We start from the raw sequence: 14,225 nt of genomic DNA, 5'->3' as shown, positions 1-14,225 counted from the left end.
TAGCATTTAACGACAGTTTATCCGTCTAAATACTTAAGTAAATTCCTAGATTTTTCAATTCGTCCATTCACTTTTGGTCCTATTCGCACTGCTTAAACTTCCTCAGGGATTTCTGTTGCATTCAATTTCTCGGTAGTAATGTTTCGTACTGCCATCTGCAGGAAACTTGCAGATAGCAATTAATAATACATGTAACTATAGCAATAGTTGGGTTTATTAATAAGTTTGAATAATTATCAGCAGATTATTCGTACAAATCTTTAAGCATCCTAAATGGTTTTTTCCATTTGTCCAGCCATTCGTGTTCCTATTTGGACTGTTTCAACTCCCTTAGGCATTTGCCTTCCACTTTAATTTCTCGGTAGCAATTATCCGTATTGCATCTGCCCTATGCAAGAAGTTTAAATTCGAAAATTTCCAAAAATAAAGAGAAGAGAAGTAAAGTTTCACAGTCAATACGCAAGTTCTTAGTTTAAATTAGTAAAGCGAACTGAATCGTTGGATAAATCCTAGAATGATGCAGATCAAGTAACAAGTCACTTCTGCAAAGAACCTGTATTGCAGAAGAGCGTTGCTGTGTGACATCTTGTTTTTCAACCGATTATATTTACTCAAAAGCTACGTAATTGCCATGAAAGGTAAATTTGTCGATACACCCAGACTGATGCAGTTGTTTGTTGGGGAAAAAGTTGACTAAAACTGAAGAAATATCTTACTTTATCAGCACAATAACCACAGCAGCGGATACAAACAAGAAGTGTGGAATCAAAAAAGAGTAAACTCCTTCATTGCGACAATACAAAAAATGAACAAAAAAATAAAGAGGTGGATACATAAGTAGAAAATATTACAACATAAAAAAAAGACAGAACATCTTTCGCAATTCGCTGCGTAAGAAATGCACAAAAACTTACTCAAACAAACCATCCGCCCACTCATCATCCATTCACCCCAGAGGTTCTCCGTTGGGGAGTTTAAAGGAATTTAAAAGTGTTTAGTAATCTTTAAAGGTTTTTTTTTTTTTTCGGAAATAAATAACAAAAACCCATTTAAACAAATAGCAGGTAAGGGTGTTAAACGGTAAATATTATCAAGAAGGACTACTTTCCCTTCACTATCCCCACTCAGAAATGAGTAATGGTAAAACTGACCTTTCGATGAGACAGAAGCAGGTATCATGAAATACCAAAGTAACAGAACAAAGATAAAAATCGAATTCTTCATATCACAGATCGCTTTCTGAAACCCACTTTACGAAAAGTATGCAAATTAATGCAAAATATCTCCTTCAATTTGTTATCTTGTGATAACAACTTCCTGATTTTCTTTTGACCAATAAGACCTGGAGGTCACGTTATCTTTATTCATTCTTCCAGCAGGTATTCAATTCATTGGGAGAAAATAAATTAATCATTTTACTTTACCAAGCTTCCCAATGACCTCATTACCAACTATTTGATTTTATAAACTGAATTGAATTTGGAAATTGGCCGCCGTAAAGAGTTAAAAAGCTGACAATTTGAGCGTTGGCCCTTCGTCAGAGCGAATGACGACGGGCTAACGCTCGAAACCGCCTCCCGGTTAGCTCAATGGATAGAGCGCTGAACTGTTGTGCGGGAGGTCGAGGGTTCGAGCCTCGGCCGGACCAACACTCAAGGTCTTAAATTAATTGAGAAGAATATGCTACCTTTCTATAACATCAAGAAATGGTTAGATATTCTTGTCTTCTCGGATAGGGACGAATAAATGGAGGTCCCGTCTCCTGCAAGGTTGGGGTAGGGGACGTTAATTTCCCACACACGAGACTACTGTGTGATGGATGTCCTTCCCTGGGGTGGGATGGGTGGGAAGGTGAGATCGATAGACTGAAGCGGCTGCCAGAGGCGCCTGATATGCTGACGTCTGTTCTCAACCTTACACTGCACCCGTAATTCAGCCTCTGGGCTGCAATTGGTCAGATATAAACTATATTCGAAACGTCAGCCTTTTAACTCTTTGCGGTGGCCAATTTACAATTTCAACTTAGCGAATAAACCCAAATTAACTTTTTACCCCCATTGACGCAGCACCACAATTTCTTTATAAACTTATTCCCTTTATTCATTTACCGACCTATTGGATATGCCTCGGTATGTAAATTGGCCATCAAAAATAGCTTATCTTTATAGAAAAGCACGCCAACTCTCTCTCTACTCACTGATGGCTAACGGTAAATACTGCTTTTGCTGAAAGGGTCATACTGCAAAGCAGGCCACATAATTATAAGACCTGCGCAGTTGTTTTTTTTTTTAAAGCTTACTTATATACATTAAAATAAACCCATAAAAGCTTCTTTTCCCTTTAAGGGAGTTTAGGATCCAGCAATAAGATAGGAATGCTTTCAAAGTGTTTAAATCCACATGCGATTCTCTGTCGAATCAGTTTACCCAACAACCTGATCAATATACTGAAAAAAACAGGAACATGAAGACCTCTTTAGATAACAAAGTAACAGAAGGATTTAAGGCCGGTTCAGTAAAATTTACGAAACAATAGCCAAACACTGAATCTCTTAGACAAAAAAAGCAAAAATAAGTAAATTATTAATTATTCCATCGTCCTGACACGAAATGAAGTATTTGAATAACTATACTTCACGCAACAGCTTAGTTTCTATTGGTTGAAAATAGATTAGAAGGTTATGCCCAAGAAAAAATAGTTTTTAGATCGCTTCACCTGCATGTAGGGTTGGACATGAATTTACACTTCTCTCGGAAAACGTTCTGAATCAGCTCTTCTCGATGATGTACATGTACTTGATCTATATCTGTCTTGTTTTGCCATTGTGTAGTATGATGTCTGCAACACAAGGTTAGTTTTACTTAAACCTATTATTAGCGGAAAAAAAATTATGGTAAAAATAAACTTTTAAACTGTTTAAGAATGCTATTGTTTTAAAGCATCTTTGTTTAGTTTCCAACGATTACGTTTTTCCTCTTGTTTTTGTGGTAGATCAGTTTTTTATAAATTAAATTTTTGAAGCTTTTCATAACTAAATAAATTATTTTTTGGTAGATCTTGATGGGCTTATCGAAGTTATGGCTTGCATCTGTTCTATGGACGAAATAGAGACAAAGCAGACACAATTAGTTATAGTTGTTTTGAAGTTTTTTGCGAACATGGTTCGAAAGGTTCTTTAATTCTAAATGGAGAATCACCGTCATTTTCTCTATAACTCAGGAAATCCATTCCTGTCTGACATTTGTCATGTGCAGTATTATGTAGGTATTTCAGGTGGCAGTGCAAGTTTGAAAGCCAGTGGTGCTAAGATCATTCTAGAGCAAATTGACAAATCTGCATGAGCACCGAGAAGTCGTTGCTAAGCGAATGGAGCAAGGAAAGTATCATTCTCTTTTCTCTTTCATCTCGGCTTAAAATTATCAAAGATGAAAGCTACTTGGAAATATAATGTTTGTTGCCATGGAGTTGTACCACCGTGACAACTGAAACTGACTACTTATTAATAAGAGGTTCCTTTAAAATATTCAGCCCACTTAACTTAGAGCAGAGCTTTTATATTTTGTAAAAACTCGCGCGGTGAGATAAGTAGTCTGAAAAAAATATGATGGAGGCTTTGACCATAGGATATTTCAAACTTATCAGAAGCAGATCTAGAAGATTTCTATAATACCCTTTGTGACTTATGAAATGTATTTCTTGTGATCTATTTTTTTAAAATATCACTGATTAAATTATTAATCTCGCCACTCGGCGCGACTGATATTGAAGGGCTTAATAGTCAACAGTAAATTTTTTATGCAGACGACACTAAACTCTATTTATCACACCTTGATTCCCGAGCATTGGAGGAAGGTATAAACCGAGACTTAGCCAGTTCAACACAACGGTTTCGACAGAATGGGATGTTAGCAAATCCAGACCAATAGCAGGGTTTGGTTTTAGGAAACACTGATTGTGATTTCCAGTTAGAATGTGCAGGGAGGCCAATACCTACTTCCAGTGAAATAAAATTATTACCTCTAACATTGGATGACAAGCTCAAATTTGATACTTATGTCGCATCGATCTGTCGAAAGGTGTCGGGTCAGGTTAATGCTTTAAATAGTCTTAAAAATATCCTGCCTCTTATTCGTTTTACCTCACTTTGATTATTGTAGCCAGATATGGCACCACTGTGGGGAAAGGAATACAAAGAAAATGGAAAGGGTAAATCAACCTGCGCTTAGATCATGTATACGAAGATAACGGTATTTTATAAGAAGACTTGCTCGATTGTATCGGCTTGCATACGACATCGAAGAGTCGTAGGATTCAAGACGGTCAATAACTGCTATCTATATAAGGCTCCCAGACCTATTACTGACTTAGTTAAACCACGGAAGACTGATTATAATTTAAGAGGCACTAACATGCTTTCCTTACCTAAGGTTAACAGTACCAAGCATGGTCTTAAGTCATTTCGTTATTTTGCTTCTAAGACTTGGAACGCGATACCAGATGCTATACGCGCAAAGGCTGGCACAAGAACGTTTCTTCACGATATCCGTCGCCTAAAATTTTAACTTTTTAGTTTCTGATCTCTGTTTTACTACACGTTTATACAAATATATATTTAGGTTTTGAAATATCCTTTTTGTAAAAACATTTTACATAATGTACATAATTTCTTGATGTATGTTGTAATTTTTATTGTATATTTTGTTGTGGGATTCCTGGTAGGTAGCTTGTAGCTAAGTGTGGTGCCACATTAAATAAAGAACTACTACTACTACTACTACTACTACTACTACTACGCTCATTCTAGGTTTTTGTTTAATTCCAGACTTCAGTGACACAGACGAATGCCGCACTTTGGAGTTTGGACCTGAAAAAGCCTTTGATGGCAAACGCCTGGTAAACCACTTGATTCGCGTGGTGGAAATCATGATCGCAGGGTTTTGTAAGAACGTGTGCTACATGGAACCCGACTGTGTCAGTATCAATCTCGATAAAAGAGCAGAGGAACGTGGAAAGTATCTATGCGAACTGAATGATGTCACTCACGAAGGACACGAACTTGAGCTGGAGGAGAACATAGATTACTTTCATCATTCTGCTGATGCAAGTATTCTGTGTTAATCTATCTATTAATTGGTCCAAAAAGTAACGAAAAATATTTCAACAATGCAACTAAGTTTGTTGTAGGTGTAACTGCCAAAAGGCGTGTTCTTTCGTGGCCACTTACAGCAATGATTTCAAACGCTCGATAGAGGAAGAGGTTTGGACTAATAAAGAACCAACAAAAATACAAGTTTACAAAATGCAGAAATATAAAACTAAAAGGCGGCCAAAGCGAACGCGATGAACATGTATCGGCTCAGTCTCAAGAGAATGACAAGGCCCAAGATGCAATTCTGATGACTAAGTCTAATTATCATCAGTTTGAAGGGAAGTGTACTTGATTACTAATTTATCTCTTTGGCTTTAGGGCGCATGTGTTACAAACCGCTGTAAGAATGAAGGCACTTGTCAAAGTGGTTTTAATGACAAAGGCTATCGCTGTTTGTGTTCTGCTGGATTCAAAGGAGACGACTGCGGCCAAGGTAAACAGAACTTGTTTTTTAAATAAGTGAGTACGTCCAAAACTATTTAGCAAGCGGGACGAGAAAAGCTGTTAAAGGAGATATACCTGCGGTGATCATCAAAGGAATTTAGATCTTCTTCTTTACCTGTCAATTCTTCTTCATGAAAAAGAGGAGATCGAACAAGGCTTACTTCGAAATTTATGCTTTAATTATCCATCCACCCTGGTTTCGGGGCATCATTCAGAGCCACCCGCCTGTTCATTACCAGAAAAAAAAATATTTCAAAGTCCATTTGCCAAGAACGAACCGATCTCGTTCTTTATCTGAATTACTTTTTACACTAGGCTGTATTTGGATCATCGCAAAAACTTATTATTCCATTTAACCGAATGTCCAAAGCGAGACCCTTAGTAATCATGGCAGCCAATCAGAAAAAAAAAAAAAAAACTCCAGCAGAAATTAATGAGAAGTCAAAGAAAAAACAAGCCAGCAGGCCTGAGGGTGAGAAAACGCGATTCTGCGTAGCTTGCAGTTTTGAGTACGGTTTGAGAGGTCAAAATGAGTGGCAGAGAAGCGAGACGTTTGGTAAGCTGCCTCTTTTGGCGGCTCTGCCCCTCTTTACCTCTGTAAGGAGGTAACATACGCCAGCTTTGCAGGCCGGGAAATGACGACGGATTGAGTTGCAGTTGGTTTTGATACGTTTTATCAAGGGTATGGCTCGAGTATTTGAACCAATCACAGAGCAGGACAAAAACCAGCAGACCATCAGTTACCTTTAACGCTCAAATGAAAATCATTCTTTGGAGAATTGTCCCGCCATCAAAAGTTAGTAATTTCTTCTCAGACATTGACGAGTGTGCTACAGATACACATAGCTGTAATGCCAATGCTGTGTGCAACAATACTGAAGGATCATACAAGTGTTCATGCAAACCTGGATACTTTGGAGATGGAAAAATCTGCACAATAAGTAATAAATCTCTTTTGATGTCTCCATGAGGTTTCTTGTGATGCTCTGTTTCAAAGTAAACGCCTTTCATTTGCGTTTTTTTTCTCTTTAAATGTAAATTTTCGTTTCAATCAGATTTTAAAATACTACACGTTCTTTTATCTGTTGCTGTTTAAGGGTCCGTTGTTGTTATCAGAGAGGATGATTTTGTTTATGTTAATCACCTGCCTTGTATTGATCAGGTTGCAAAAATTTGGAAGAAACTTGATGCTTTTAATGATCACATGAATGCAAAACTACTCACAATGCTACCGAGAAGATTAATATTCATATGTTACTCTTCTTTCAGTCTCAACATGAAAAGATATTTACGAAAGGAATATGTAAGTAAAATAGCTCAATGACAATATCAGAAATAGCTAAGAACGAGATATGCTATCAGAAGGAATAAGTATAGGTAATCGCATGGGGCCGAGTAAAATTATGGATTAATATCACGCGTGTTTTCGGAAGTTGCTGAAATTTCCCGAGTCGCGCAGCGAACAGGGCAATTTCTGCAACTTCCGAAAACACAAGTGATATTAATCCTTAATTTTACGAGGAACCATGTCATTACTTGTTTATAATATAAGGGGTAAAATGCTTTCTTACTGATCTCGCGTAAAACGGGTCGCCAAGACAAACAGAAATTTCTTTACCTTGGCAGCCGTTGCTAAGCGATTTTCAGCCAATCATTTTCAAGTAATTTTGCCCGGGGCAATTACAAAAATTCAGAAAAAAAGGCCCTCTGCCTTGACCAATCACAATTCAGTAATTTTGTCCCTTATATGATAAAAGCAATTATTTTAACAACAATCCAGCTCCTGATCCTTTATGATAATCATCCGAGCCGACTTCTTTTTGGAAAAGAATTGAAACGTACGTTGTGTCTCTTGAAAAGTTATAAGAACTACTAGATATGCCAAAGTCTCGCTATGTACTACCACTTCTCACAAAGTATTTTATCCAACAGATGGAACAAGAGTGGTAAGGTTGTCCTGCTCTTGGACTCAAAGCCAATTTCCGTTTTCTGTCACATGGGAAACTTTGGATGCGGAGATGGAGGATGGACACCTGTCATGAAAATTGATGGCAGCAAGGTATAAATTGATTTGCTATCAATAAAATATAAAATTATTTGAAATTCATTCGAGGCACAGGTCAGTGTAAGTAAGCGACATAGGGTTTGTAAGAAAGTGTATGCTGTTTCCTTTACAGCTACCAAAAGAGGTTCGCTCGATCGTTTACTCATCTTTAGAAGACGGGCAAGAAATGGCTACGGTCTTCCTTACAACCACCAGGAGTCGCTTATGATTAGTTAATGACCGTGAGATTAAAACAGTCTATAATGGACATCATACTAAATAAGAAAAAAACTCATTTATCATCAATTTCAGAAAACCTTCCATTATAACTCTGATTTCTGGAGCGACAGAAAAGCTTATAACTCCTCTGGAGGGAACTCTGGGTTTGACTTACAAGAGACCAAGTTACCGACGTACTGGAACACATCCTTCTCCAAGATCTGTCATGGTCTAAAGATCTACCAACAGGCCAACTTCACTGTTATCAACAAGTACGCCAATTCTCTGCACTCACTGATCGCTGATGGAAAATACCACTCCACCTCATTGGGTCGTAACACGTGGAAGGAGTTGATTGGTACTGAGGCCTCTTTGCATCCCCACTGCAACAGGGAAGGTTTCAATGCTGTGGGGGACGACTCACCTCATTCCAAAGCAAGAATCGGTATCCACGCTGACGAGCACAAGGGTTGCGCCCTTTGTGACTCCCGAATTGGTTTTGGTACGGGAGGTCATCATGATGACTCCAACACGTGTGGAAATGAAGCAAAACACGAGTCAGACAACGGAGACAAGCACATCAAAGCCATGGGGTACATCCTGGTGCAGTGACAGTTCACTCCCCAAATTTCAAGTCAAGAAGCCATCATGAATTAGAAAAATGTAAAGCTTACTAGCTAATAAAAGAGTGGGTTCACCATTATCTTCTCCTCTGGTCAGATTTTTCTCAAACATAACTTTTTGACATCCAGTTTAAGATGCTTCAATCGTACAAAGCCAATTCAAGTATTAAAACTCTATAGAAATTTGCTAAGAAGACATGTTCGATATCCATTAAACGTCGATGTCGCGAGCTGTATGCGCAGGGAAGTTACATGTGTCACCGTTTTAGTATATGCTTAAATTACTATTCACCTTAAGTGTCGGTGGCTAGTGATGGATAATTAATTCGCCGCTTCGTGGCTCAGTAATATCCACCACCAGCCATTTTCACTTCGGTGAATAGTTGTTAATAATTACCATGATATAACACCAAGTTCGCGTATATCATTTACAAGGAAATGTGTAGCAATTAGTGGGGAGAGGCTTTGTTTGCTAGAATCGTAAAATCCAAACCCCCCAGCTGAACGTGTAATTAACCATAGAAAATATATTTGTGAGAGGCTCTGTTCCTCATCTTTTATTTTTTTTAATGGCCGTTACTTCCTGATTTGATCTCTTCCTTTTTATACTGATATCTTACGGTTTGCTTGAAGTTTTACAGAGCTGAACAGCCTGTGACCTCACCGGCAAAACAATTCTTCGTAGAAACAATAAAGACACCGTCATTAACAGCCTATCTTCAGTTCAGTTGATGGTTCACTTTGATCGTTCAGGAAAGAGTTGACTTAAGAGGGACTGTTGTCGGTGGGGGTGATTGACCACTCGTCATCTTCTCATTCAAAATAAGAGTATTTGGTCGGTCGATTGCCCTAGGTCTCGGTAGTGTAAACTGATTCAACAGTTTTGCCGCAAATGGACCAAATGTGCTTGGTGCACCACGAAAAAGCCTGGTCGATAATGAATTCGAATCACATCATTGACCGGGCCTGAGATTGTGCTGGCAGAAAGTTCCACTTACTGCAACAACTACTTTCAACGATGATATATAGCTGGTTCGCTATCTTACTACAGACTCTTCTCAACAGATTTCAACAACTGCTGGCGCTATATAAACCATTCCCTCACCCTACTTACACAATCTAAATGGTTAACACCGATATAACCTAATTTTAGATCAGTGGGTTCAAGCCGTCTCAAATGATCATCTAAGTCTTCCCAGTAGCTCATTAAATATGTATAATCATTTCGACCAATCAAATCCCTTCACTTCGGATGTGTAAGGGGAAATCCTTTACCGAATAGTTACGAATTCGCTAGCTCTTCTTGGTTTGGACGTTTAGGTTTTATCGGCTTTGTCGTGTACTTTTGGCGCTTCTTCGTCACTGTGACTGACAAGGATACAAGTAGAGCTCGCAAAAGAACATATAATAAAATAAGCGATGCACAAAGGTCAAAACTACAAGAATAATATAACGGCGGCATGAAAACATGCAGTTGTGGTAATACGGAAAAGATTGGTGTGGCAGCCGAGGAAACTGGGCTGACTATTGATCAAGTAAATTTAAGATATCTATTAGTTGGACTTAAACACTACCATGTTTCATGTATGCGGAACACCCCGCCACTTATTTACATCTCGTTTAATAATAATAGCGATCATTGTAGTGACTGCTTCTTTCTTCAAAGCGCACCGACATAATTATGTAAATGATGTAGCGGTATATTGTCCTTCAGAATAATACTTCCCTTACTCTGTGTACTGCACCAACTTATATTTTAAAGGATTGATTCTTAAACAGAATTTTTCCCGTCATATACCAAGGTCAAGGAAGTTCACTGTACGAGTGTACTATTCATAGTGAGGCGTTGTGGTTATTGTTTGCCTCGTTAATTAAAAGGAAGCTCCCTTTTTTTTTAAATAATTGTTTTGTGCCGTTTTATGCTCGAAAATACGCTTGCAGTCTGCAATATAATCAATGATCAAGAATATACCGGTAAAAGAAGATAGGCGTTTACTCATCCGTTATTATAAATTATAAAGAATAATTATTTTGTGTTACCCTATTGAGAACTAACGTAAGCAACCTTAGTTAAACGTAGGCTAACCCTAGTGCCCTGTTGGCCAACAGAAGAGCTAGTTAGGCTAACCTGAGTGCTCTGAGTCTAACCGGAGCACAAGTTTGGCTAATTGGAGCTGAAAAGTAGGCTAACCTGAAACTGTTAATAGTAGGTAACCTGATAGCTAACGATCGAATCCTAGCTCGAAGTTTAGGTTACATCCTCAACCTAGAGTGGTTGAATGTTACATTTATCATCCATTCGACATCCATGTACATACCAAGAAGATCTACCTTTATTAATTTTTTGCCAGCCAATCATTCTGTTCTGGATTGAATACAATCTATTGATCAAGTAAAGTATACAAGCTCAGAGCTTCTGCGTGCAGCTTGCATGGGTATTCATAGGGTCAGGTCCTGCCAGGGGGTTCCCTGTGTTGCTTGTCTGAATTTAAAAACCTATTGTGTCATTATTTTGTCTTTATTTCTCCACCTTGCTGTTGTTGTCGGCATTTTGGTGAACAAGATCTTAAATTTTTCAAACCTTCATATATGCTATCGCTACTTTTTGAGCCATGTCCCTTGTAGGAATTTACCCTGGCTGGGCCCCTATAGGGCCAGCAAGGGAAAGAGAGCAAAAAGGGAAGGGTTGCTATTGTAGCTTAAGGTATTTTGAAATACTTTATTTTAATGTGATACATTTATATAGAAATGGATTGGAAATGCCAGACGAAAGGAAAAGATAAGTTCTGGAGTACAAGCAGCTCCAAAGCCAATTAAGATTCCAACGGGTTCACGTGGCTCACACTCCTACAACATGTTCTGTTCAGAGTATTTCAAGTCAGGTGAGAGGCCTGATAATGTTTTCAAACACTAAGAACAAATTGTTTACATGCATTGTAACTATTATAGACCATTGCTAAAGTAATTATAGGGTAACATTAGAGGCATTACAATCCTGGGGGATGGGTTATTTGCAAATCCCCCCCCCCCCCAATTTAAAAAAAATTTCAACATTATTCAGGCAAAAGTACAATCAATTTTAAGGCAGTTCTAAATCAGTTTAATGCTAACACATTAGGAAATTGTGTAATTTTTTCAGGCATGGAGGTCACAGTCCCCCCTCCAAGTCCAAAGGTGCCTATACGTCTATGGGTATCGTTAATAAACCTAGCTCTACTAGTGAATTATTTCTAAGAAATGAATATCGTAGCTTTCTCTCCTAACTTTGTCTGCTGGATGTTAATTTTATTTTGGTGCCAGGATACCAGATTGAAATCAATAATGGACAGTGGTTTTGTTAAATGTGTCTAAACCCCAAGACGGGTACTTGCAAGGGTGGGGGTCTGACAGAGCTCTATATTGCAACCCAAAAGGGCTTTCATCCTCAGCTTCTCTTGACTTTTAACACCATAATTGAGTGGTTAATTAATTTATTTTCAATTTTAGTTAGATATTTGATCGCTGAGGAAACTGAAAATCATGCAGTGACATTATAATAATCAAACCAATTCAATTGATATTCAGTGGAAATGAAAACTTTATTTTTTTTTTTTTTGCCAGATGAGTGCAAGAAATTGTCTTTGCCTCAAAAGAACAAAGAAGCTGCCAAGAAATGGCATGACATGACATCTGCAGAAAAAGATGAGTTCAAAGGAAAAGCAGAAATTTTAAAGGCCCCAGATGTTTCAGAGCTTAGTGGCTCGAGGCTCAAAAATCTAAGTTAATATCAGCTCACAGGAAGAATCTTCTAAATGAGGTAAAGATTTCAATCACTTTAAGAAATAATCTCTTAGCCAAATTCCAATTAGACAGCATAAACCATGAAAATTCAGAATAATATAAAACTTTATTAAAAGTGGATGAATAATTTCTAATTGTTGTTAGTATAATTTCAGAGCTGACCAAAGAGTTTCCAACAATCTGATTGGTCGAGCGGTTCCTTATATGACGCTATATAAACTGCTCTGCATGGTTTATATAAAATGTTAAAATAAAATGTTAGTAAATGTTACTTAAATGTTATGATTTTAGAAATTTCTCTGTTGTTCAGCTCGGAAATTATACTGAAACAATTATTCACCTCAGGTTCGGTGAATATTGTGGAATAATCCCCTCTACTTTGTCTTGGGGATTATCTGACGATATTCACCTCTCCTTCGGCGAATAATTGTTAATTATACTCTGTGGTAATTAATGGAACATGCAGATGTTTGTGTCCTTTTGAGTAATTATCCTCGTGCCACATTTTACTTTTTCATCTACTTCAACAGATCATGTTTCTAGAAGACTTAGGCTGTGAATCTTCTCTGATTTTTCAAGACACTGCAGGCCAAGTGTACAACTTTAGATCAAGTGCAGGGTACTCTTTTTTATGCCTGAATCCTGACATCAACATCAAATTCCGAGACCACTTTAGTATTATATTATTACTTTGAATTAGTATTATTATAAACATCTTTGAAAGTGTTCTGTTGATTTTTTGGCATGCAACTGTATTTAGCAGAAGCTTATATCATTAGCTTATACTATTCAGTGTGTCATCCAATTGACGAGATTATTCATGATTGTAAATAAGGTGAATATGTTATCAAAATAGACCTGAAACTACATAGTACCTCTCTCTTTATTTCTTTAGCTTGCACCAATGAGAGGCACATACAAAGATGGACAACAGCTATTCAATTCCAAATACAGTAAGTTTAAAAATATACATATTATTTACTTTATAATACAGACATTAACATGTAATCGTTGTCATCATCATCATTATCATCATCATCATCATCATCGTCATCATTATTATTATTAGCTAATTGGTTGTGAATGGCTTATTCGATATATACCTTAATAGCAGCATGGGCTGAATTGCTAAGGTTTACAATGTTATTAAGATTGAGATCGGACCTCAGCATTATCAGGCGGCTCTGCCAGCCACTTCAGTCCATGTAACAACCTCACCTTTCCCCCCACACATCCCACCCCAGTGGAGGACATCCATCACACAGTATTCTCGTGCATGGGAAATTAACATTTCCTACCTCTAACCCTGCAGGAGATGGGGCCTACAGTTTATTCGTCCTTATCCAAGAAGACTAGAATATCTATCCATTTCTTGATATTATAGAAAGGTAAAAAATTCTCCTCAGGTATTTTAAGGCCATGAGTATTGATCCAACTGGGCCTCGAACCCGCACAACACAATCCGGTGCTCTAAGCAATTGAACTAACTAGGAGGCAGTAACAACAAAGATGATGATGATGTCTATAACAAAATCCTCAAACCTGATTGATTCTGAACAGCAATTATCTGATCCTTAATCTGAATACTGTAATAAGCAAACTGTCCAATTTGGCCTGTGTGATAATCATTACAGCTGCTTGTAATTGGACAGGTCAAATCTGACAGTAATATGCAGCCAATGAAAATGGCACTAGCCAATGAAATTGAATTACTTATTCCTACCTTGTGTCTCACATTTTAGCAAAGAAAGTGTCTGATGGGACATGTGGAAATGGTCAATAAGACTTACTGTCATACATTTCAGGGGTACTCAGGCTCGTTACTTCCCCAATTACTTCCTAAATTTTACTCCACTCAATGCTATTATCATTACCAATCAATGTTTCTCTTTCTTTTGCACTGTAGGTGAAGCAATAAAGAAATCAGGCAGCAGGGTGCCATATCTACGTGGGGGTTTTACAGTAA

The 14,225-nt window shown here is 37.7% G+C and overlaps 2 pseudogenes across 1 annotated transcript; both read left to right on the top strand.

Moving 5' to 3' along the window:
* Nucleotides 1-2,834: 2,834 nt before the first annotated feature.
* On the top strand, nucleotides 2,835-8,468 carry LOC148729166 (uncharacterized; annotated as a pseudogene).
* Nucleotides 8,469-11,038: 2,570 nt separating this feature from the next.
* LOC148729165 (uncharacterized) lies at nucleotides 11,039-14,225 on the top strand (annotated as a pseudogene). Its single transcript, XR_015988751.1, has 5 exons — nucleotides 11,039-11,361; nucleotides 12,080-12,275; nucleotides 12,790-12,934; nucleotides 13,155-13,212; nucleotides 14,166-14,225. The product of XR_015988751.1 is annotated as an uncharacterized LOC148729165 (transcript).

This window comes from Stylophora pistillata, chromosome 6, assembly GCF_964205215.1.
Source record: "Stylophora pistillata chromosome 6, jaStyPist1.2, whole genome shotgun sequence".
Lineage (NCBI taxonomy): Eukaryota > Metazoa > Cnidaria > Anthozoa > Scleractinia > Pocilloporidae > Stylophora > Stylophora pistillata.
Note: the sequence above shows the minus strand (reverse complement) of the source record. Positions and strands in the feature narration are given on the sequence as shown.